We start from the raw sequence: 26,432 nt of genomic DNA, 5'->3' as shown, positions 1-26,432 counted from the left end.
CCTTGAGGTAAGTGGAGGCACTGTTCCATATACATGGGTGTGACGTATGCCTCCTTTAAGATAAAAACCAGGGGAAAAATTCTGACAAAGCAGAGTAATTTTTCACTAAGTTTTCCCAGGTAACCTGAGGACTCTGTTCATCTCCCCAGGCCAGGTGGAAGAGAAGCTGATGAAAGTTTTCCCTCTCTAAAGTGATGTACACCTGGCATACACGCTCCCCTCCCTTCTCCTTTGGCAGGTTGTTCAAAGGCTCCAAGAGAAAATCCAGCAGGGAGAGAAGGACGTTTTCATCCTGAGATGGCTCCGTTTGGAAGCCCCAGACAGCAGCAGGATTTCCAGGAGGCAGGTGGCCACCTTCTTTTGAGGTCAGACAGCTGTCTCTTTATCATACAGACACTTTTCTGGCATGCAAGAACATCTGAAAAACATATTTTCCAAACATAAAAGTTGAGGTAGCTCTTTTTCCCGTTAGTCTCCCCTTGCATCACCTCTTCTCCCCAGGAGTCATTCCAAACAGACCCTGGTGTTAAAATTGTGGCAGGTACGACTCTTTCTTAGTTTTACTCATTCTACTTTGCATCCTTTTGAAGGACCAACCTCATTCTCCTTTTCTCTCTCTCTTTAAAAAAAAAATTCTAACAGCGTTTAGAGTTTTACTTTTTAGAGATGAGGGAAAAAAGGCCTAATGATGACAACAGTGAAATGGCATATCAGTCCCTGTACGAATGAATAAATCATCATTCCCACTTTGAAATTACAGGAGGGGGAAGGATATAAATCAAATAAACTTTAGGGACCTCACTTTGATCCCTTACTCAGGCTCTGAATGATGCCTCAGGAAGGCTTTTCATCTACACACACATTGGATGTACTGGCCACACCGGTGACGGTGGAAGGCAAAAGCTCCCCAACTGAGAAAGGCGTCTGTCTCTATGAGTCAGAGGCCCTCAGAGGCCAGGTCTGCTCACTGGGACAGACAATCAACTGATGTGGGCTCCTGTTATGTAGTGAGTGGGAGGTTTGGGGAATTTATCGCTGCTGAGGAAGTCATCTATCTGCTGTGATTACTCTCTGAGGCAAGAGTGATAGTTCATGTAATAGTTCTGAAGTTAGGAAACTATAGGTAATTGTTGACAAGAGATGAACCAGTTAGATATTTCTTCAATTTCTTCAATTCAATTGCAAATTGAATTATTGCCTCTAAATGAGGCACTACCCACTGGAGACTATCTCATCTTTTTAGGGAAGAAAAAAATACTAATTATCCATATTGGGAGATTGGAGTAAAATTCTAATGGAAATAAATCTGTGTGACATGAATAAAATGGAGTGCTCAAAGTAAAACTGCAAAATTGTTGATACTTCAGGACAACCCACTGAATCATCAGAAAGGACATCAGTGTGATCATCTAGTCCAATCTATACCAATCTGTCCCCTGTCTCTCTACCCCCTACCCAGTGAACTATCCCTTCTAACAATAAAAAGGAGGGGGAAAAGTAGTCCACAAATTCTTTTTGCAAAATCTCCAACAATGATTACACCTACTCAGCTTGAAGATGACCAGTGATGTAGAGCCATTCTTATTGAAGTTCAAATCAATAACTTTACTTTGACTACATTTTTACAATTTACCCAAACTACAAGGAAAATACCATGTGCAAATAAATAATCAATCATAGAAAATTCTGTAAGATTTGATAGGAATGTATAGTGAGGTAAGAAATAGGCACCACGCAGAGCCTGTACACCACTGTACAGTTTCAGATAGAACTTTGATCTAGGCTCTTCCTTCCATGGCCTCCACTCATTGCTCCTTTTCTCTTTATTAATAGCATTTTTCTCCAATTATATGCCAAGACAATTTTTAGCATTCATTTTTATAAGATTTTGAGTTCCAAATTTTTCTCCCTTCTTCCAAAAAAACAGTAGGCAATTTGACATAGGTTATACACGTGCTATCATGTAAAACACATTTCCATATTAGTCACAGTTGTGAAAAAAGAAACAAATCAAAAGGAAAAAAAAACATGAAAAAGAATAAAGTAAGTGTCTTGGATCATTGTGTTGCTACAAAGAGCTGAATCATTCATAGTTTGTCATTATACACTGTTGCTGATGCTGGGTACAATGTTTTCCTGGTTCTGCTCATTTCATTTGGCATCAGTTCATACAAGTCTTTCCAGGTTTTTCTGAAATCTACCTGTTCATCATTTCTTATTGCATAATAATATTCCATTACATACATATACCACAGTTTGTTTAGCCATTCCCCAATTGATGGGCATCCCCTCAATTTCCAATATTTTGCCACCACAAAAAGGGCTGCCATAAACATTTTGAGTAGGTAAGTCCTTTTCTCTTTTTTATAATCGCTTTGGGACACAGACCTAGTAGTGGTATTGATGGATCAAAGGGTACGCACAGTTTTATAGCTCTTTAGGCATAGTTCCAAATTGCTCCCCAGAATGGTTAGATCAGTTCACAACTCCACCAATACTGCATTAGTGTCCCAATTTTCCCACATCCTCTCCAACATTTATCATCTTCATTTTTGTCATATTAGCCAACCTGATAGGTGTGCGGTGATATCTCAGAATTGTTTTAATTTGCATTTCTCTAATCAAAAGTGATTTAGAGCACTTCTTCATATGTCTATAGATAGTTTTGATTTCTTCATCTGAAAACTGTCTGTTCATATCCTTTGACCATTTATCAATTGGGGAATGGCTTATATTCTTATAAATTTGACTCAGTTCTCTACATATTTGAGAAATGAGGCCTTTATCCCAGATTTCTGCTTTCCTTCTAATCTTGGCTACATTGGTTTTGTTTGCGCAAAAGCTTTTTAATTTAAAGTAATCAAAATTATCTATTTGACATTTTGTAATGCTCTCTATCTCTCATTTGGTCATGAACCTGTAATCACTTAACTTCTTTAAGAATTTGGATGCTACACCACTTGATACATATATGTTTAATGTTGATATTACTTCATTACCTATGGTACCTTTTAGCAAGATGCAGTTTGGTTCCTTATCTCTTTTAATTAAGTCTATTTTTGCTTTTGCTTTGTCTGAGATCAGGATTGCTACCCCTGCTTTTTTTTTTACCTCAGCTAAAGCATAACAGATTCTGCTGTACCCCTTAATTTTATTCTCTATGTGTCTCTCTGCTTCAAGTGTGTTTCTTGTAAACCACATATTGTAGGATTCTGGCTTTTGATCCACTCTGCTATCCACTTCCATTTTATGGGAGAGTTTATCCCATTCACATTCACAGTTATGATCACTAACTGTGTATTCCCCTCCATCCTATTTCTCCTCCTGTTTGTCCTCTCTCTCCCTTCACTCTTTCCCTTCTTTACAGTATTTTGCTTCTGTCTGCCACCTCCCACAGTCTGTCCCCTCTTCTGTCAGTCCCCACCTACTTTAGTTAATCTGCTCTCCTCCTACTTTCCTGTCAGGTAAGACAGATTTCTATATTCAACAGATTGTATATATTATTCCTTCTTTGAGTCAACACTGATGTGAGTAAGGTTCAAACGATGCTCATGGCTCACCCTCCCATTTTTCCCTCCACTGTAATAGATTTTTCGTGCCTCTTCATGTGAAATAATTGACCACCTTCTAGCTCTCCCTTCCTTCTGCACCAAGTATGCTCCTTTTTCTCATTCATTATTTTTTTTATGTCTTTCCCTCAACTCCACCTTATACATGTACCTTCTGTCTATGTATATTCCTTCTAGGTATGTTATTAGTGGCACAATTTTTAAGAATTATACATATCATCTTCCCATGTAGGGATATAAACAGTTCAGCTCTATTGAATCACTTATGTTTTCTTTGCCCTTTTCCCTTTTGAGGCTTCTTTTGGGTCTCAATGTTGAAGATCAAATTCTTTGTTCATTTCTGGTTTTTTCCTTATGAAAGCTGGAAATCCTTCTATAGCCAAATTATAGAACTATCAGGTCAAGGGGGGAAAAATGCTGCAAATGGCCAGAAAGAAACAATTCAAATATCAGGGAGCCACAATCAGGATTACACAGCACTTAGCAGCTGCAACATAAAGGAATGAAGGTCGTGGAACATGATATTCCAGAAGTCAAAGGAGCTAAGACTACAACCAAGAATCACCTACCCAGTGAAATTAAGCATAACACTTTAAGGGGGATGGCTGAACAAGCTGTGGTATATGTATGTAATGGAAGACTATTGTGCAATAAGAAATGGTGAACAGGTAGATTTCAGAAAAACCTGGAAAGATTTGTAGGAACTGATACAAAGGGAAATAAGCAGAACCAGGAAAACACTGTACACAGTATCAGCAACATTTTGTGATGATTATCTATGAATGACTGAGCTCTTCTCAGCAACACAATGATCCAAGACGTGTACAAAGGACTCATGAAGGAAAACGCTGTCCACATCCAGATAAAAAACTGGTGGACTCTGAATGCAGATTGAGGCATACTTTTTTTTCATTTACTTAATTCTTTCTTGCGACTTTCTTCCTTTTGATCTCATGTCTTCCTGACTCCAAGTATCCGCTGCACCACTTAGTTGCTTCTAGCACCATATTATGGTAATAAGCGTTCCAGCTCTGGAGTCATATAACAAGGGTTCAAATCCTGCCTCCGATGCCTCCTACCTGTATGACCTAAGCCAAGTCATTCAACATTCATAAGCCTCAGTTTATTCATCTGTAAAATGATAGAGTTGAACTAGAAAGCCACTGACCCTCCTTCCCTCTCTAGCTCTGAGATCCTATGTATCATTTAAGGTTTACAGAAGGATTTACCTACCTTATTGCACCTCATATTTACAACACTTTGACCGAAGTGCCCTTATTAGCTGCGTTTTACAGGGTCCCATAACTAATAAGTGCCTGAGGCCCAGGTCCCTTCCATTCCAAGTCAACCACACCCCACCAAATCATTCCACCACATTCCATCTTTGGATGGGAAGATAATGGCTTCAGTACTAGACTTCCCTAAGTTGATGAAGGAAAAAAAAGTATACCAAGGTTAGCAGAAACTTGAGAAGGCCAGAAAATCGGAAACCAAACAACATTTCATTCAAAATGTGGGCTGTTCCCATTTGCCCCTCAAATTCTATTTTACATCTCCCAAAAAACAATTTTACCCCCCAGAGGTAGAAACAGAAAATTAACCTGTATTCCTGCAAATAGGCCTGGTATTGTTGGCAGGTAATGGAGTCCCCTTCTCCTCTCCATATATGATGTCCCTGGTCCTTAGATTCCACATTATTCACCAAGAAGCTTTTGTTCCACATAAAATATAGTGCAGTAGAAGCCAGGCCCATCAATTCATGAACATATATTTGTATCCATTTTACGGGATTCTAAAGAATCTTATTTTCATAGGATAGGAAATGTCATTTAAAAATATTGCTCAAGTGATTTATTATTAAATCTTTTTCTCTTGCCTTTACGGGGATTTTTCTTCAGCCTAAAGTAGTCCAGGTTAGTTGAAAAAGCAAGGTGCTCTGTGATTGAAGCCCTGTGTAACACAGTTTCTTAGAACTATACAAGTCAGGGCAGCTAGGTGGCGCAGTAGATAGGGCTCCAGCCTTGGAGCCAGGAGGACCTGAGTTCAAATCTGACCTCAGACACTTAATACTTACTAGCTGTGTAACCTGGCAAGTCACTTAACCCCATCTGCCTCACCAAAAAAAAAAAAGCATACAAGCCAAATTATGTCTCACAAAATGGTTTCCTATGGTAAATCTCTGCAGGTCCCTGCCCCTTTACCTCCTAAAGGTCTTATCTCCTGCCAGTCTGTTGACTCACACGTGGACTCTAGAGTAGTGATATCAAACTCTAAGAAGTGGATCTCTGCAGGCCTCAGATTGATTAGAAAACCACAAATTAACATTATCTACATTGAATTGTATTTTTATCAAACATTTCCCAATTACATTTTAATCTGGTTAGGACTCACTGGGGAATTTCCACAACCAGTATGACACCTCCACTCTACAGAGTTCTCCACAGGAGTACTTCCTGGAACCACCAAGAAAATCTTACTAAATGTACAGGTCTAGCACGGTCAGACCTCCTCTGGCTCCTCACTCAAAAACCTTTCCTAGATCCCTATTGCCTAGATGATAAAATACAAACTCCTGAGGGTAAAAGACAAGATAAGAATTGAATGTGGATTTTCATACAGGGACCATCTGTCGCTTTGTTTTGCTTGACTATGCTTGCTATTACAAAGAGAGGTCTTCTATTCAGGGCAAGCTGGGGTACTTTGTAGGTAGAGAAAGAGATACCAAAAAGAGAGAAAAGTCCATGAGTAATGGGTATAATCAGGGAAACCACCTGATTAGACATGGCTAGAAATCACTCAGCAGAGCATGCCCAGAACTTTCCAGTGCCACATGGGCCCTAGGGCCCAGGGCAAATCACATTGTGTAGCTCCCTCACCCTCAGTATTTATGCAGATAAAATCAAATTAAATGAATTTTGGGGACAATCCTGAAGGGAAAAGAAGTCTTGGAAGGGTAATATGTAGCCTCAGGCAAGTGTAAAGAAGACAATATGTGGCAATCTCCCCCACCCCCATTTTTTGCCTTGGGTTGGAAGGGAGCCACTGATTGGCTGATAATAGATGAAACTTGGAACTCTTAGGGTTCTTTAGAACCAGTTAATCAAACTACATCCTTCTGTGTTTTTCCACTCCCCTCCCTGTTACTCCAAATCCCAGCAATTACTCAGCAGTTTAATCACAGGAAGACAGAAAGACCTATCCCACCAATCCCTACCTCCTCAAAAAACAAAACAAAACAAACAAAAATAGCACAAGATCATCGCTTCAATTTACCATATACTGTCAGATGTCATCGCCATGGTTTTTGAGTCTGGTAATTATCCCTATGCTGTCTACCTAATAAACTCAGAAGCATGAGCTTAATCAGGATCCTGTGGCCTTGGAATAAGCCTTGGTTACACCATCATTCTCGACACTTTTCTGAACAGAAAGAACCTGGAGATCTTTTAGTCTGAGCTGGAGCTGGTGTTCTCTAGAAATAAGGAAATAGAATATGAGTCATCTTCCCCACTGTGATCTTTCTCTTGTCTTCTTTTCTTATAGTAAAAATTTCCACACCAGCTCTGGGCATTATTGAGCACACAGGGAATAATAATAGCAACTTGTGTTTGCAAAGTGAATCGAGGTTCAGAAAGCTTTCCCCATAACAATCGTCTAAGGTAGAGAGCAGATTATTATGATTTTCAGACACAACTCAAACACCATCATCTGCATGACGCCTTTCCCAACTGCTATTGCCATCCCTCTCAAACAATCTTAAGTTGAACTTCTTTCTATATATTGTATTTATTAACTTTGTATTTATGCTGTATGTATTTTCTATCCCTTTTCCCCCACCTCCATTTGAATATGACCTCCTCGGGAGAAGAGATCTTTTCATTCTCTGTACTTGCTGTATGCCCATACAAGGCCTGGCACATAGCAGGTACATCATAAATGCCTTTTGATTAATTCCCGTTTTACAGATGAGGAAAATTTTACAGATGAGGTTGTAACTTGCTCATGGTTATCCAACTAAGAACAGCTAACTAGATAACTTCCAAGAACCCTTCTCACTCTAAATCTATGATCCTATGACCAAGCTTTGCAGAAAGAAGTAACACAAAAAGGTAGGGTTGGCTAAACCAACCAAAGAACCAGAAATAAATAGGGGCAAAGTTAGCTGAGGCCAGCTCATGGTATCATGGATCCTGAGCTGATAGGGACCTCAGATGCTATGTAGCCCAGCATTGCTGTTGTTCAGTCATTTCAATTGTGTCCGGCTCTTAGTGACCCCATTCTGGGGTTTTCTTGGCAAAGATACTGGAGTGGTTTGCCATTTCCTTCTCCAGCTTATTTTTGCAGATGAGGAAACTGAGGCAAATAGGGTTAAGTGAATTTCCCAGAGTCACACAGCTAGTAAGTGTTTGAGGCTAGACTTGGACTCGAGTCTTCCTGACTCCAGGTTCACTGCTCTATCCACTGCACTACCTAGCTGCCCTATCTCCTCCAGCACTTGCATTTTAAAGATGAAGAAACTGAAACAGGGAGATTGAATGACTCACCCACAGTCACACAGGCAGCATTAAGATGCAGGATTTATAGCAAGTCTTTTAACTGCAGAGTCAATGCTTTTTCTATCGTACCACACATTGAGAATGTATGTTTATTATGCAGGTTGGGGAGGGGTGTGTGTGTGTGTGTGTGTGTGTGTGTGTGTGTGTGTGTGTGTGTGTGTGTGTGTGTGTCTTGGGGCTGGTTACTAAAGACTGGAGTCAAACAGCTTCCGTTGTATCTATGTGTCTCTATTTGTATCCTAATCAGTAAAGACAGACAGTACCCTCTACAATTCAGTATCGCAAGAGAGCAATGCCCAAAGGGCTGGAGTTTGTGTTGAGTGTGTTAGTGAGAGCTGGTTACTTAGAAGTCTTGCTCATAGGGTTGTCTTTCAGCCAGGTTATAATTATGGTCTAGACATTACTCCACATTTCGGCATGTGGTGAAATCCCAGGAGGGAAGAGGGCACCGAAACCTCATACCCCAACAGTACAAAAGGAAAGATTTTAATCCTCACAGGAAACATGCTGTTGAGTGTTGGGGTCATGTTCTTCTCTGGGGCTGCTGACAGTGTGAAAGCTATTGCACTGAAACTCATTCATACATCTGAGAAAAAGAAAAAGAAAAAAAAAAGGCAACTCTGCCCCAAACCAAGAGTCTCACAGGAAGTCCTCTCTGCTCTAAGCAAAAGGACACATGCTGGCAGTCACTGGCCTGATTTCCTATGACACCAAACCCTTCTTTCCCAAACTCCTCTTGGTCACTGGGAGGCCTCTGAAGCCATGAGCATGTTGGAAAAAGGACTTCTCACCACAACCCCTGCAGAGGAGGCAGCTTTGATGCTAACCATGTGGTTTAAATGTGCTCCTAGGGAGACATAGAGCTTCTCAGCATGGACTTGGGTTGCATCCATAGTTCATATTTCCAGAACGCAGGAAAGTGGATTACCATAAGGATGGCAGGTGACACTACAATGATCTCATTTTGAGCATTCACCATGAAGACTGTATCTATCTGTAAAAAAGAAGTAACCTTAGGTCAGAGCATAGTGATTGGGAATCAGAGGACCTGTGTTCAAATCTCAGCACTGTTACTTGCTAATGGGGTGGTCTTTGGTCAAGCTATCTCCCCCCCCTTTAGTCCTCAGTTCTGTTATCCATTAAATTAAGAAGTTGGGGATCAGACTCTTTTTTGTGTCATAGATGCCTTTTGTTAGACTGGTGAAGCCTATGAACACATTCTCAGAATAATGCTTGTAAATACATAAAAGAAAACATTTAGGATTACCGATTGATATTCCTAAGAATTAGGACTAAGAAAACTAATTATATTGAAATATAGTTATCAAAATATTAGGGGAAAATATTCACAGACCCCAGGTTAAGAATCCCTGGACTCATTCATTCATTATTGTCCCTTATGCTTGAAGAGGACCAAAATGACATCATGATGATGGGGTCAATGTACAGTGCGTCCAGCTATGGCTGATCAGACCAACACAAGCTCAGAAGGCTCTACCACAGGTCAGCAAAATAGTCCTATGAACATTTGGGATGGCGATGTCTCTAAATTTGCACATCTCATGTTTCTTCTAAGCTGCTGTAATTCTACTTTGCTCACAGAGCACAGTGCCTTCTTTAATACAAGCAAATCATGCTGGACAATTCTGTGCCAGTGTCTCACAACTGATACCAAAGTTCTTCAGAGAGACCTTCAGAATGTTTTTGTATCACTTCTGACCTCTGTGTGAGTGCTTGCCTTCTATGAGTTCTCCGTAAAATAGCCTTTTAGGCAAACACACGTGTGGCATTAGAACAATGTGGCCAGACCATTGGAGTTGTTCTCTCTGCCACAGAGTTTGAATGCTTGGCAATCCAACTTAAGAAAAGACTTCAGTGTCTGGTACCTTATCTTTCCAGGTGATCTTCAGAATCTTCCTAAGACAATTCAAACAAGCAATTTCTAAGGTCCCTTCCAGCCCTGAATCAATAATAGAAACCCTCCTCCCCAGCATGCTTTTCATAGGGTAGTCTCTGTATATTGGCAGCATCAAAACAAAAAACTTCAGCTAATGAAAAGTTGAGATGTTCCTTGATTTCAAGGTTACACCTTCTATGTACATATGAGAAGCTATTTCTTTGGAGTTCAGAGCACTGTATACCTCTTCTCTGTGAAGTTTTCTATTCTATTCACTCCATTATTCCTAGAAGTTAATTGGTTTTCCTAAAATTACACTGCAGATCCAAGGTAACACCAGAAAGACTGACCCATTGGCTGGTGTGTGATCTTCCATACGCAGTTATTTGTATACATCTTGTATAGAAAGAGTCAGCATGTCATAGTAGATAGGAAGGAACCTTCAAAGCCAGAAAGAGCTGAGTTGAAGTCCTGCATCTGACACATGATGGTTGTGAGATCCTGGGTAAGGCACTTAACTAACTTCTCAATGGTATCAAATATGCAGCCACAGGCCCCAAATGCAGATCCAACCAGATTAAGATGTAATGGGGTGGGGGGTGGCTAGATGACTAGCTGGCTAGCTGGCACAGTGCATAAAGCAAAGGCTCTGGATTCAGGAAGAATCTGGCCCCCGACACATAACACTTACTAGCTCTGTGACCCTGGGCAAGTCACTTCAACCCATTGTATAGCAAAAAAAAAAAAAGTAATTGGAAAGATTTAACAAAATAAGTGCAAAAAAAAGTAATTGGAAAGATTTAACAAAATAAGTGCAAATGTAGTGAACATTTCAAAATGAAGTCAACATGCAGCCCGCAACCCCTCATTTACAGATTATTGCCCCCACACTCACTTTTCTTTAAGGCAATTGGGGTTAAGTGACTTGCCCAGGGTCACACAGCTATTAAGTGTCAAGTGTTTGGTCTGAGGCTGGCTTTGAACTCAGGTACTCCTGACTTCAGGGCCAGTGCTCTATCCACTGTGCCACCTAGCTGCCCCATCCCCCCACACTCACTTTCTATATGCCCCTGCGCTAGGAAACTCTCTAAGATTACATCTTACCAAGAAGGTGCTCAGGTAGAGGGAGTTTAAAGGTAAAAGGGAGTCTCTGTTCCTTTACCTACGAAATCACAGTTCCAATGATTATATGTACTTCTTTTGTATAAATGCTTCTATGTGCCTATGTTGTCTGAACCTGAGACAACTCCTTAAAATTGTGAACTCCTTAAAAGCAGAGATTGCTTTCTTTTTTGTGTGTGTGTGTGTGTGTTAGCATCTCCAGAGCTTTGCAACCTTTTTTATTTTCTATTCAAGAAAGGTTGCACAGTGAATAGAGTGCCAAGTCTGGAGTCCAGAAGACCTGAGTTCAAATCCAGCCTCAGAACTTAATAGCTATGTGAGCCCGAGCAAGTCATTTAACCTGTTTGCCTCAGTTTCCTCAACTGTAAAATGGGGATAACAATTGATGTTAGGATCAAATGAGATCTTTGCAAAGTGCTTTAGACAATGCCTGGCATATAGTAGCTCCCATATGAATGCTAATTCCCTCCTTTTCCTTCTATTAGAACTGTGATTTCATTGATACAGGGAACTCCTTCTACCAAGGCAGATCCACACTTAATTCTATAACTCCTAGTCTTAGAGAGTTGCCTTAACATTCAATTAAGTGACTTGCCACCTAAGTGACTGGTCAGATGGCCAGTATGTGTCAAAGTCCAAGTTTTCTTTATGGCAAGGCCAGATCTCCATCCACTAAGCCAAGCTACATCTCTACCAGTTGGCATACAATAGGCCTTTAATAAATGATCTGAAGAGGCCATCTAGTTTGGCCTTCTTTGACTGAGTTGGACAATCTCTAAATTATGCCCTGGTGAGTGGATAGATGTCTCTACTGTTCCTTAATGTCTCCGGGCAAAGAGATTTTACAGCCTCCCACTTTCTAGTGTTTTAGACATTCTTTTATTTTAAATTTATAGAATAAAACAAGTATTTCTATAGTATAGTACAATAAAAAAGGTGATTGTACATTAAACTGCAAATCTCCTATGCACAACTTGCTACTCCTTTCAAATATACAACAAAAGTATCATGTAAATTTCTTTTTTTCTTCCCCCCCTACCCTAGAGATGGCTACCATTAGATACAAATAGGTTTATGTATATGTATATACATATATATATATAAAATGTAAAATTATTCTATACATACATCGATCAGTTCTTTATCTGGATATAGGTAGTGTCTTTTTTCATATATTCTTTATAATTAATTTGGGTTTATAACAGAAAAAATTACTTATTCACTCAAAGTCATTCTTAAAACAATATTGCTGTTACTGTGTACAGTGACCCAGCAATACCACTACTTGCTCTATTTCCAAAGATGATTAGGGAAAAAGGAAAAGAACCTATATGTTCTAAAATGTTTCTAGCACCTCTCTTTGTGGTAGCAAAGACCTAGAAATTGCAGGGATGCCTATCAATTGGGGAATGGCTAAACAAGTTGTGATATATAATTGTGACAGAATACTGCTGTACTATAAGAAATGATGAGCTCGATGAGTTTAGAAAAACATGGAAAGACTTGAATGAAATAATAAAAAGCAAAATGAGTAGATGTTTATTTTTAAACAACCCTATCATGAAGTTCTTCCTTGGGTCAAGACTATCTCCTAGTGCCATCATGCCCCATTTTCTTTTTCTTCTTAGTCTTTTTTTCCCTTTTTTGGCAAAGCAATCAGGGTTAAGTGACTTGCGCAGGGTCATACAGCTAGTAAGTGTCAAGTGTCTGAGACTGGATCTGAACTCAGGTCCTCCTGACTCTAGGGTCAGTGCACTATCCACTACACCACCTCACGGCCCCGTGTTGCTTAGTCTTTAGTGGGGTGAGAGGGGAGCTAGATGTCATAGTGGATGGGAGGAGGCAGGGCTGGGATGAGGGGGCTGGAGTTAGGAGGAGTTCAACTCCAACCTCAGACACTAGCTGTGTAACTCTGAGCACATCGTGTACTCCTCTTTGCTTCAGTTTCCTCACCTGTAAAATGAGCTGGAGAAGGAAATGGCAAACCAGTATCTTTGTCAAGGAAATCCCAAATGGGATCATGAAGAGTCAGAGCAAAACAAATGAACAAGTCTTTAATGGAAATGGAACTTAGCTAACCAATAGTCACCTAAAGATAACAATAATGAGAGGATATTTAGACAGCATTTTAAGACTTATCAAATGCTTTCTTCATCACAATCCCATGAGTTAGGCAATACAAATAGTAGTTCGCTATTGTTGTTGCTGTTGTGTCCAGCTCTTCATGATCTTTGTTGATCATGTTGGCAGAGATACTGGAGTGGTTTGCCATTTCCTTCTCCAGCTCATTTTTACATAGGAAGAAACTGAGGCAAATAGGGTTAAGTGACTTGCCCAAGGTCACACAGCTAGTAAGTGTCTGCAGTCATATTTGAACTCAGGTCTCCCTTAACTCCAGGCCCTGCACTCTATCCAGTACACCACCTAGCTGCCCTTAGCTAAGCTAGGTTATGGCCCATCTTTAAGCACACAGCAGATAGTCTTCTGACTCATACCCTTTGCATTAGACCATGCTACCATTCATCCCCTAAAAGCAACTAGTCATATACCCTATTTCACATTATTATGTCCATTCCTTTAAACTTTATCCACAGGTCATATTTTCCATTCCTTTAATCACTGTGGTTGTTCTCTGGATGCTTTCCAAGTTTATTATCTCTTTTGGGAAATGTGGAGATCAAACTGGATAAAAATGCCCACTTCTTGTATGTTCTACATCTCAGTTATGCTAATGAATTCCAGTATCCTGTTGAGAGTGTTTTTATAACACCACCTCATTGCCGACTCATATTCTGATCTTTGTCTGACCTACTTGTGCATCACCCATCACTCATCATCTTGTGCCCATGCAAGCCCACGTCTCTCTATTGAACTTCATCCTGTCAGTCATTTTTCCAACTTACCAAGGTCATTTTGAATTCCATTCTTACCCCACCCAGCTTATTGTCATCACAAACTTAATGTGCACACCCTCTCTTCCATCAACAAAGTCATTAATGAAAATATTAAATAATGGCAGCCCTCAGAACAGCCTCTGGGGGCCACCACTTAATACATATACCTGAATAGCTCTATCCTTCAATCAAGCGGTTGTCTGATCACAATTGACCTTTTAAAACAATTGAGGACTGATGTGAAAAGTAAAGCATCAACTATCTCTGCTATGTTTAGTGATATTAGTTTTCTCCTTTGCTTTTTGTATCATCTGATTTTCCTGATTCCTAATTCAATACTCCTTTACCAGTCAAGAAAACATTTGCCTTTCTTTAATCTAATGAGGCTGAAGGCATCTTTACTCTCATACACAATTCTATACTGTTTTGTCTTCCAGAACATTGTTTAGGACTATGCCTATTAATCACTACAGCTAAATGCTCTAAGATTCAGGTTTTTGCTTATCTTGACTGTCATTCAGTAATGAGTCAAAAATATTTTATTAAATAATATTATTTAAATAAGTTCTTCTGTAGCCACTAGATATAATTACAGAATTAGTGTTGAGTTTTGAAGGGTACCTAGAGATGATCATTTTTACAAATGAAGAAACTGAGTTCTGAGATTAGATGAGCAATTCTGCAAGGTTACAAAACCATAACCTCTTAAAGAAAAGGGACTTTTTTCTGTGTTTTTTCTATATGATACCTTCCCCTGCCTCTGTCTCTGAGCATGGAATCTAAGAGATTAAGTGAAAATAGACTTTTTTTCAGGCAACTCTTTAGAGAGGGGGAGTCTCTGTTTTCTCTCTCCTGTAAGTTTGTCTTCTAAGTATGTGTAACACCCCAGTCTCTCTCACATATGCCCCAGGTACAAAACATTTTGATGGTTAGCAGCCACTCAAAACGCATGGCTCATGAGTATCTTGTGATGTGTTTACTTTTACTAGGCTTCTCAGAGGGAATAATTCAAAGTAAAAAATAGTCATACAGAATTCCAAAATAAGTACAAGTAAGATGTCAGTCTTCAACTGGTCACCTAACAATACTAGGGGAGGAAACACATGCATGAGACATGTGTGACTAGAGAACACACAAGGAGGGAAACAGGGAACACATGTGGCCAAGGAACATAAGTTGCCAAAGCAAATAATACCTCCAACACTGTGGAACTTCTCATGGTCTCTAGTGATGTCATGCTATTTGCTCGTGTGAGGGAAAACAGAAACCACAATCATCTTGAAGCATTTTGACGGACTAACAAGATAGGGACCCCCCCCCCCCCGCCTTGGAACATTTAGTGGCCTGATAACAGAAGGCCCCCAGCTACTATTAAAAAAAAAAACATATTAAACCATGCAAGGATATTGTAAAAGTGAATGGTCTGTCAACAGCATTTCTATATAATGATAATAAAACATAAGAAGCAATAATAGAAAGAGAAATCCCATCCCAAATAACTATAAAATGCATAAAATATCTGGAGATTGACCTACCAGACCACAAAAAAGACTTGTAAAGATCATGACCAGAATCATGTAAAATCTTCACAGTAAAGGTTGATGACTTTGCTTCTCAGGATACAATCCAACTCATTTAGTTCCTTCAAGATGACAAGCAAAGCCTTCTCATAAGCATTTTCTTCACTTTCTTTATAAGATAAAGGTTAAAGTAGTTGCAGCAAAAAGAAGTCCTCTCTATCCTATTTCTCTGTCTTCTCTAGCTTTTCTCCAGCCATGATAGGAAAACTCTTTTAAGTTTCTCTGAACCTAGAGCTCTTAACAGTCTTCCCAAACTACTCTTTCCATATCATTCCATTTGGCCCTTAAAGGCTCAGTAACAGTACATATGTGTGTGTGTGTGTGCGTATATAGACATATATATGTATATATAATATATATATGTGTATACATATATATGTCTATACACACACACACACACACATATATATATATATATATATATATATATATATATATACATACATATATACTATAATCTTATGTAGAAGAGGTTTTTGAAACCAGCATTAAACCAGGGTTACTTTGATTAATGCTCTTATTGTATTATTTGAAGGAATCAGGTTCAGGTAGAGTAATGGCAATTCTATGGACCTATTCACAGGATGATGGGGCATTAGGTAGCATTACTCCCATTTACTGAGGCCTGGGCCCAAGCTGGATGCTTCCATTCATCACCCAGAGCACTTCTATTGTTGAGTGCCCGGTAATTATTTCTGAAGCCTGGTTAGTAAGTTCTCTTACTGAGGCCATGCATTATTCCTGGGGCAAAGGTGGGATCAAAATCATCCCGCCCCATTTTAGCCTGGATAACTAAATAAGAATATGTCTCAATCTATCCGATATAGGCTTAGGACTAAGAGGGGGAAAGTCTTTTTGGGCTACAGTGATGCTACACACAAGAATTGTCTTTGAAAAGACCAAGGAAACTTGGCCACACTGCAAGGGTCATCTATAAATTATCAAGTTCCCTGCTAAGGATCTTGGGAGCTTCAAAGGGTTGGGAAGATGTTGGACCTCCCATTTCCCCAGGATCAACTAATGGCAGTAAGTCCATCAGGAGGCAAGAACATGTAGGTATAACATGCTTAAAGGGGATTTTTTGAATATGCCCACAAATGGGAGATGAGAACTTCCAGCAACCAAGAGCCATGAGTTGCATCGCCAGAAATGTTGTCTAAGCTTGGGCCTGTTGCGGGCTAAGAGGTTGAGAGGTTGTGACCCCTCAAAGACCTGAGTACAGGATGAGTCATCTGGAATAAATTCACAGACTCAAGCATTCTTTAAGCCAAGGTGGCAAAGATGTATTGTTACGCTTTTCAACGGGCAAGAATTCTTAAAGGATCCTGCAACCTTAGAGAGGTACAGTTAAAGTTTATATAGGACAAAAGACAATAAAACATGTGCCAAATATGCTAACTAGGGGATTCAGGGTGGGATTAGGGAGTGGTTAAGGAGTGGTCAGTTCTCAATTGAAACTTTTCTTAAGTCCCATTATTCAAGAGAGTATCTGGTCCCAGACATCCTGGGCCCAGTGATAACAAACAGGAAGAATACTGATCAGCTCTATCTGGTCCTGGAATTTGCTGACACAGGGAGGGGTGTTTTTAGTTCACTCAGAGAGAAAAAGATTAATTTAGGTTTTTGGCCCTTATTGGGGCTCAATTGATCTTAAATGATTATCAAGGGACAGTGTTTCTGAGGCTAGGGAGAAATTGGGGTCCAAGTACAAGCACCCAAACATAAGCACCCAAGCACCCCAACAGGCCCACTTTCCCCTGGATTCTGTATATACTTGTGGGAGAATATGTCACTCACTGACTTTGTGGTAGAGAGTGATTTATAACAATAGTGCTTACTGTAGCACTTTAATAAATACCTCTCTAAAAGCTCAGTAAGGCTGGCCGACTCAATGCTACTCAGTTGTCAGTCTTGGAGAGAAACAAGCTGGTGGGAACTGGAGCCAATGGCATTAGAAAATTATCCCTGACTCCTCAGGGGTACCCCTAAAGCCCCGCGGGGGATATTTAGCCAAGCCAGGGACCTGATCTGTGAGTGGGAGTTGGGATGGTGATTCTCAAAGCTTACCTGGACTACAATGGCCTGTCCTCCCTCTCCATCAATTGCCTTGGAATTCTTGTCTTCCTTCCTGACTCCCTGATCCTGCTGGTTGGCAGGCCTCTCTCCTCTTGAACTTCCCTTGTGTTGTGCTTCGTTATACACATGCTGCATCCCCAAAAGAGGACTTGGCTCTTTAAGGGGAAAGGTAGTCTCATATTTATCTTTCTGTCCCCAGCATCTAGCACAGTGCTTGGCACTAGTAGGTGCTTAATAAAGTTCATTGAATGAAATTGAAATATGCGCATAATCCTATTTCTGTTTACCTTCTTACATCATTAAAAGTCGCTAGTCAGCTTGGGGCCTGCAAATGGTAGATTTATTCCTTGTGATTCACACATCACCCAGAAGCTTCTGGCTCCTTGAAGTTACTAATCAAAAGCAGCAGCTTTTCAAACATTATCATTTTTGTTAGCATTTCCAATAAGTTCACAATCATAGAAGGCACTTCCCGAGGAACAGGAAATCAGAGTTCTGTCATTGGCTTTCTCCTGAGCTATTGAGACTTTAGGAAAGGCACTCTGTGTCTTAGTTTTCTCATTTACATGATGGAGATTATATTGTTTCCTACCTTCTCCCAACCAGATCTACCTCTTGTTGGGGTTGCTGTTGGAATCCAATGAGGTGTTATTTGTGAATTCATTTGTAAAGTATCAAAGTGATACATAGCCTCAAGGTATTAGTCAGCTAGGTGGGCCTATGGATAAACCCCAGGGCCTGCAAGAAGACTAGTGTTCAAATCCAGCCTCAGCCACTAACTAGCTGTGTGACTACAGGCAAGTCATTTAACCTTTGTCAGCCTCAGTTTCCTCAACTGTAAAATGGGGTTAATAATAGCACCTACTTCCTAAGATTGTTGTGAGGATCAAGTAAGATAATATCTGTAAAGCACTTAGCATGGCACCTGACATGTAGAGGGTACTCTATCAATGCTAGCTATTATTATTGTTACTATGATTTGTTATGCAATTCGTCAGTCTGTCAATAAATATTTGTTAAATGCCTACTATGGGCTAGGAACTGTGCGAAGCTACATTACATGTATATGAAAAATACATGATTCATCAATGGGGAGAATTCTATGCAGGAGCTCTTCTACCAACAGATAACTAGTTGCAACCCATCTCTGAAGTCAAAGATAAGGCCTTGGGAAGATGCCTAAGGTACAAAGAAGTCGGTAACTTTCCCAGAATCACATAGCTAGGAATTTGAACTTATTTCAAGCCTAGTACTCTTTCTATTATGGCATGGCACAGTGGATTGAGTTCCAGGCCTGGAGTCAGGAAGACTCATCTTCCTGAGTTCAAATCTGGCCTCAGACACTTACTAGCTGTACAACCTTGAGCAAGTCACTCGACCCTGTCTGTTTATCTCAGTTTCTCATCTGTAAAATGAACTGGAGAAGAAAATGGCAAACCACTCCAGAACCTTTGCCAAGAAAACCCCAAACGGTGTCATAAAGAGTCAGACACAACTGAAATGACTGAACAATGACACCATCATCTTGTCTGTCTGTCTCTCTCTTCAGATACACACATATATATACATACATGTATATTCATATATATAATATTTTACACATATATATGTGGAAGCTCAGTAGATAGAAATCTGAGCCTACAGTAGGGAAGAGAAGTTCAAATCAGGCCTCAGACACTTAATAGCTGTGTGACCCTGGGCAAATCACTTAACTTCCTTGGCCAGCAGTTTCCTCATTTGCAAAATGAAGAGAATGCATGATGTCTAAGATCCCTTCCAGATCTAAAATCGATTAGCCTATAATTCTACAATATATTTTACTAGCTATGGTAATGCTGTAAGAAAGTTATTCCAATAACATGGCTATGTTCCTTATAGGAAAACTAAGAAGTTAAATTAAATGAATCAGGAAAGTAATGGCCACATCTTTAATGAGAACAATATCATGGTTCTCAGACAGCTGGGTGGTAGCCCAGTGGATAGAGTGCCAGGTCTGGTGTCAGGAATTCTCATCTTCCTGAGTTCAAATCTGTTCTTGGACATTTAATATCTGTGCCTAGGTAAGTCACTTAACTCTGTTGGCCTCAGTTTTCTCATCTGTAAAGTAAGCTGGAGAAGGAATGGTGAACCACTCTTGTGTCTTTGCCAAGAAAACCCTGGACGAGGTAACAAAGAGTCAGACATGACTGAAACGATTCAACAACAGTCACGGTTTTTATTCTCACCTAAATACTAAACCTTCCACTCTCATTCTAAAGTGGGGTTTTTTTAATCTTTAAAGGAGAAAACTGATATATCTAAGCACGCTGAAAATACTTCCCACAATGCTACAATTATATTGGCTTGACAGAGGATTATTTGACAGGCACAGCAGGCAAAGGGGTGGCCACTGAGCTCTATCGTAAAGAAAGACAATTTGGTTTAGACAGATATGAAAATTAAACCACTGTTGTGTAGCAGAATATGTTAAACCACTTTTAAGTCTTAGCCCTGGTGATTTATTGTAAAGAAGGAAGTGACTTATTGTTAAGGAGGAAGTGAAGAAGGAGAGCAGTGAAAGGAGTTAATGATGATGAAAGATGGAAGAATCTGTAATGAAATCAGCCAATTCCATCTTTCAGTTTTTGCACCTGTGTTTTATTGCTTGCTGAAAGGTGAACACACAAGAAGCACAAACTGTTGTCTGCATTTCTTTCTTAGTTTATTTAGATATGGGAAGAGAGGGAAAGGGAATGGAGGAAGGTGGTAAGGGGGAGAAAAGATTTGAAGTTATTAAGATAGAATATCAAAGTGACTTATCTTTTTAATTAAAATAACCATATGAAAAATAATAGCTTATATTTTGGTTGTGCTACATGGTTTACAAAGCACTTTCCTTACAATCTTATCAGGTAGGTAGCATAAATATTATTGGCCCCATTTAACAGATGAAAAAATTAAGGCTTAGTATGCAGAGATGGCAAGCCTTTTCTGGGCTTGTTTCCTCATGCAAAAATTAAGCGGCTGGACCTCACAGCTGCAAAATCTCATGACTTGCCCAAAGTCGCCTAACTAGAGAGTATAAGAGATAGGTCTCAAACCCAGGTCAAGTCTGGCACTCATTCTATCACTTTACTCAACCAGCCTCTCCAACTCTTCGGCTGAGTATTTACACGGGTTTGTTTTTTTTTTTTACCTACTGCCTTTAGAGGATTGGCTATTTAGAATGGAAACTTCCAAGAAAAAGGGAAGAAAGCTGAGCTCCAAAAGATGAGGAGAAGAATAGATTGAGAGTAGAGTAAGGGGAGGAAGGTGAAAGAGAGAAAAAGAGAAGGGAGAGACAATGGAATAGACTAGACAAAGTAAGCAAGCATGGAAAGGCTGAGATAATCAATTTATCCTGTGTGTGTGTGTGTGTGTGTGTGTGTGTGTGTGTGTGTGTGTGGTTTGTACATAGTTGTTTGCATATTATGTCCTCTTAAGTGGACTGTGAGTTCCTCCACATTAAGGACTAATTTTTTGCCACATCTTTGTATCATCAGCACTTAACAGAGCACCTGGACTATAGTAGGTGCTTAATAACTGCTTATTGACTTAAAGGGAAATGGAATAAGGAGGGGAAGAAGTCAGGAAAGGAAGGAGACCAGAAGGATAAAAAGCCCAGAAGCCAGAAACTTGGGAGTCCAGCAACCAGAAGGTGCTCTCTGACCATTTCCTATAAAGTCTCCCCCTTCCGCCTGGGAGAAGCTTCTGCCTTGGCTCTCACTGTCCTGATCAGTGACTGCTTCTCCTGGATCATTATTTCAGGAAAACTCCAGCTACCTGCTTCATTTCACTGCCTATTTGCTAGCTATTTCCTCTTCACCAACCATCTTGTACCCTGCAGAAATTTCTGCCTGGGGAAGAAGGAAGGAAATAAATATGTATTAAAAGTCTACTACATGCCAGGCAAACTAGGCCATCTTTTTCTTCAATTCTTACCTGGCCTTTAATTACTGAATGGGCATTGCCTCAGACAAACTGAGACCTGGGGAAGACCTTAGCTTAAAAAGGCCAAGGTCTCCCACTGCAACCAGGGCCGACTCCAGTCATCTTGACCTATGTCTTGCCCCTGGACTCCAATGACTCTGGAGGAGAGGGTGAGGCTGATGACTTTGCACAGCTCTGCCTCATTTAAATCCTATTTACTTTCAAGTCAAGATATCACCCTCCTGGTGTCATTGGTTCTGTTTGAGAACAAAGAATGAACAACAGCTATATGCCAGGCACTGTGCTAAGCAATTTACAAATATTATCTCATTTGATCCTTACAACAACCTTGGGATGTAAATGCTATTATTATCTCCATTTTGCAGTTGAAGAAAATGAGGCAGACAGAGGTTAAAAGACTTGACCAGGGTCACACAGCTAGTGTCTAAGACTAAATTTGAATTCAGGTCTTCCTAACTTCTGACCCAGCATTCTGTTCACTGTTCACTTTACCTAGCTGAAACCCCTGGGGTTCTGCTGTCCCTGCCACCATGCTTCAAAAGCTCCCTCTTCTCTAACCATCTCCTCCCCAGTTACTTTGCCTATTCCCATACTCTTTCATCCTCCTTCTACTCTCTCCCTCCCTCCCCACCCCCCACCCCCAGGTCTGGAACCAAGAACCAACAGATCAACTCTGCAATTGTTCATAGAGAGGGTGACTTAACCTACGCATCCTTCCTGGCCTGACACATTCCTCTTGTGTCATGTCCTGTGTGTCCTATGTGAATTGGATTTAAGTGAGGCAGAGTTGCACAAAGTGGTCAGTCTCACTGTCTCTTACAAAGTTACCAAAGTCCAGGGGCAAGACAAAAATCAAGAAGACTGCTGATGGCCTGGGATGCAGTGGATGACCTTGGTGTCTTCAATGTCTGACCAACCTCTAAGCACTCCACAGCACCTGCTTCAGCCACCTTGCTGACTCCTGGAACAAACTGTTCTCATCCACCCATGCCCCTAGGGGATCTTCACATGCTTGGGATAGATACCCCCCCCAACTCACCAATGGTTTTGAGGCCTGGTTTAGCCCATCTGCCCAGATGGTTTTACCCGGGTGTGACCTCTGTGCATGCTACAGTTTCTTGAAGCCACAGGTAAGAGTTGGGTGAGAAGTGGACACCAAAGGTAGATAAACAGCCCTGAAAGGGGCCCTTCTCACACCACAGGTGCTAGTCCTCCCTCAACACCCCATATATTCCTGTGTTATCTAACCCCACTGGAATGGAAGTTCCTTGAGAGCAGGGACTATCTGTGTTCTTTTATTTGTATCTTCATCGTTTAGCATTATGTGCTTGGCACGTAGCAAGTGCTTCATATTTGCTTTTTCATTCATTCACAAACCATTTTCCAGACAGACTTGGGCTTGGAATCAACTGCAGGCACTTATTCATGGGCAGTTTGCTTCACCTAAGAACCTCAATTTCCTCCTCTGTGAAATGGAGACAATAATACTTGAAGTAACTCCCTCACATGGGGGTTACAAGCACAAATGAGGAAATGTATTTGAAGTGCTGTATAAATGTCAACTATTTATTTAAAGGTATAGTAGCAATTCCTTATATTTTGGTATAAAACAAAATTCAAAATTGCGTTTGCCCCCTGGAGCAGATAGTTTATGAGAATCTGCAGTCATGTTTTTGTTCTTCTGCTCACTTCTTTGTTTTTGAAGATTAAATGTTGACACCTAATTAAGCTCTGTACCTTAACAATCTCCCCTCAGTCTTGCTTGAGATGCAGAAAGGTTGGGCTCTAAGAAATAATTATAGCAGTAAATCTGTATTATAAGACTATTGGGGTCTATAGTTTTTAAAGAGAGGAACAAAGCTACCTGGAGGATTCTCTCCAGAATTCCAGGCCCCTGATGAATCTGTTTTCTTATTTATTTGAGCATTTGTTCCCTCCAGCCATACAGATTGCAATTGCAAACTATGTAACTCTTGCCCAAAGCCTCCAATTAATTCCTGTATATTCCAGAGAGATGACAACCCATCTCAAGAATGCCAAGTCAACAAACATTTATTAAGCACCTACTATGTACCATTTATTTCTCACCAGCTGCATTGCTTGATTTCAACTTTACCATCATCACCACCACCACCATCACCACCACTACCACCACCACCAAGTCCATCCAACCAGAAAGTTGTCATCATACAGATTGCTTCATCTTTGGTACTCACAACACATCAGTACCTTGCCTTTGCAGAGCAAAAAACTCCTCCCCAAGCCTCCCTTTAAAGAGGGCTCAGGAAACAAATCATCTTTTCATTTCCATCCCAATACACTGCTTGGTTTTTGACCCTACCATCATCATAGCACAACCAGAAACCCTATATACCACCACTCCTTTAGTTTCCTTTTGTGTGTTATCTTACTCCATAAGTTCCTTGAAGGCAGGGACTGACTTGGTTTTTCTTACTTGTATCACCAGTGCTTAGCACAGTGCTGGGCACATAGTAGTCACTTAATAAATGTTTATTGTATTGTATTGTATCTTATTGTAATGCTAAATAATATATTTCTGTGCTAAATGCCAAACAGCCCCATCCTTTAAAGACATGGAAATCTAATGGGGGAGACAGCATGCAAACAACAATGTACAAACAAGGATGAATTGAATGTATATACAGGACAAATTGAAAATAATCTCAGAAGGAAGGCCCTAGCATTAAGGGAGATTGGGAAAGACTTCATGTAGAAAGAGAGCTTTTAGCTGATACATGAAGGAAGCCAGGGACAATAACTTGAAATTTTATATGTATGGTGACAATCACTAAAAAGTCTGTTGTGATGCTATCATATAGACTTGAGTATATCCTGAGATCTCATTAAGGAATATGTGACAATATAGTTTCCCAGGATGCCTAGGGAAGAAGCGTGGTACAATGGAAAGAGAGCTAAATTTGGAGTCAGTGAATTTGGGTTGGAATACCATCTCTGCCACTATGAGACCTTGAGAAAGTTGCTCTTCAATTTCCTCCTTTGTAAAATGAGGGGTCTTAATTAGATGGGCTCTAATGTCCCTCTTTATGATTCTCTGCTCCTTCTCTGCTTGATTTCAACTTTACCATCGTCACCACCACCACATCCCACCACCCCCATTCCCACCACCACCACTACCAAGCCCATAATAGCACCTACCTCTGAGGGTTGCTATGAGGAGCAAAGGAAATAATAATTGTAAAGTCCTTAGCCAGGTGCTTAATACATTCTTGTTTCCTTCCTTCTTTCCATGCCAGGACTTATTTGAGAAATCAATAATAGTCTTGAAAAAAACAGCAACATTTTCATTCTATGTCATAAAAATGTTCAATACATGGGGCAGCTAGGTGGCACCTTGGATTCAGGAGGACCTGAGTTCAAATCCAGCCTCAGACACATAACACTTACTAGCTGTGTGACCCCGGGCAAGCCACTTAACCCCATTGCCTAGCCAAAAAAAAAGAATGTTCAATACAGAGATCAAGTCATCTATAAGGCTGCAATTTTATGTGCTTAAAGGCAAGCAAGTGGTACAGTGGATAGAGCACTGGGCCTGAAGTCAGGAAGATACGAGTTCAACTCCTTCCTCAGACACTTATTAGTCATGTGACACCAGGCAAGCAAACTTCTCCAGGCCTCAGTTTTCCTCATTTGTAATATGAAAACAATAATAGCCCCTACCTCTGATGGTTGTTATATAGAATGAAACAACATATGTAAAGCATTTTGCAAACTTGAAAGTGCTACATAAATGTGAATTGTTATTATCATTGTTGATATTACTATTAGTGATAGCTCACATTTATATTGCACTTTCAGGTTTGCAAAGCACTTTTTATACATACCATCTTATTCAATCTCCAGAACAATCCTTTGATGTATTGATGTCTATCATTGCCCCTCTTTTACTTATGAGGAAACTGAGACTTAGAAAAATGAGACCACATGACCAGGGATGGTCATACCACTATGTCATATACATGGTAAGTATCAGAGCCAATATTTAAACCCAGGTTTCCCCCTTCTCTACATCCTGAAAATTTTCACTAGGTTTTACTACCACATTTCATTGACATGGTTCTAGTTTAACTATTATATTTTGGACAAAATATTCCTCTAAATTATAGATGCCCTTCTTAGGCCCTGGCTTTCATTCTGAGAACTGAAGTGAATGACTTCTGAGGCTTTCCTCTGTAGAAGTTTGTAAATTAACTGGAATAAAGTATAATAATTAAATGTACTTTTTTATGGCTAATGATAAATGCATTTAATGCCAACTACATCATTTTGTAAGTTTTACAGGCAAACTTAAACTGATTACAAAAAAAAATATTGGACAGAACAATAAAGTCGATACCAGCTTGGTGGGGACTCTTTGCGCATGTCAAATACCATCATTATTATTTCTTTTCACACATATCATTAAGCAGTAAGAATATTGTGTCCTACTAGAAGGAATGTAAAACTTGAAATAAATATTTCTAAATAAACAATTTAATTTTAGTATAAAATAATTCAGTCTTGAGAAATATTTGTATCTAAGACCTAATTAGGACATCTGGTAATGATTAGGGTATATAGCCTAATGATTAAGAAATACCTAAGACTTGTATATGGGGCTCATTTACAGGAGGAATTTATTTCCTGTTTTTTACTTAATACTAAGGAAAAATATTTTGTTAAAATATATTTCTGTTGTGTAAAGCTATAGTTCATCTTCTGTAATGTAACCTCTTTTAGGAGTTTGTCTT

This window comes from Phascolarctos cinereus, unplaced genomic scaffold (assembly GCF_003287225.1).
Source record: "Phascolarctos cinereus isolate Bilbo 61053 unplaced genomic scaffold, phaCin_HiC Scaffold_3;HRSCAF=262, whole genome shotgun sequence".
NCBI classification, from domain to species: domain Eukaryota; kingdom Metazoa; phylum Chordata; class Mammalia; order Diprotodontia; family Phascolarctidae; genus Phascolarctos; species Phascolarctos cinereus.
This window is presented reverse-complemented; position numbering follows the sequence as displayed.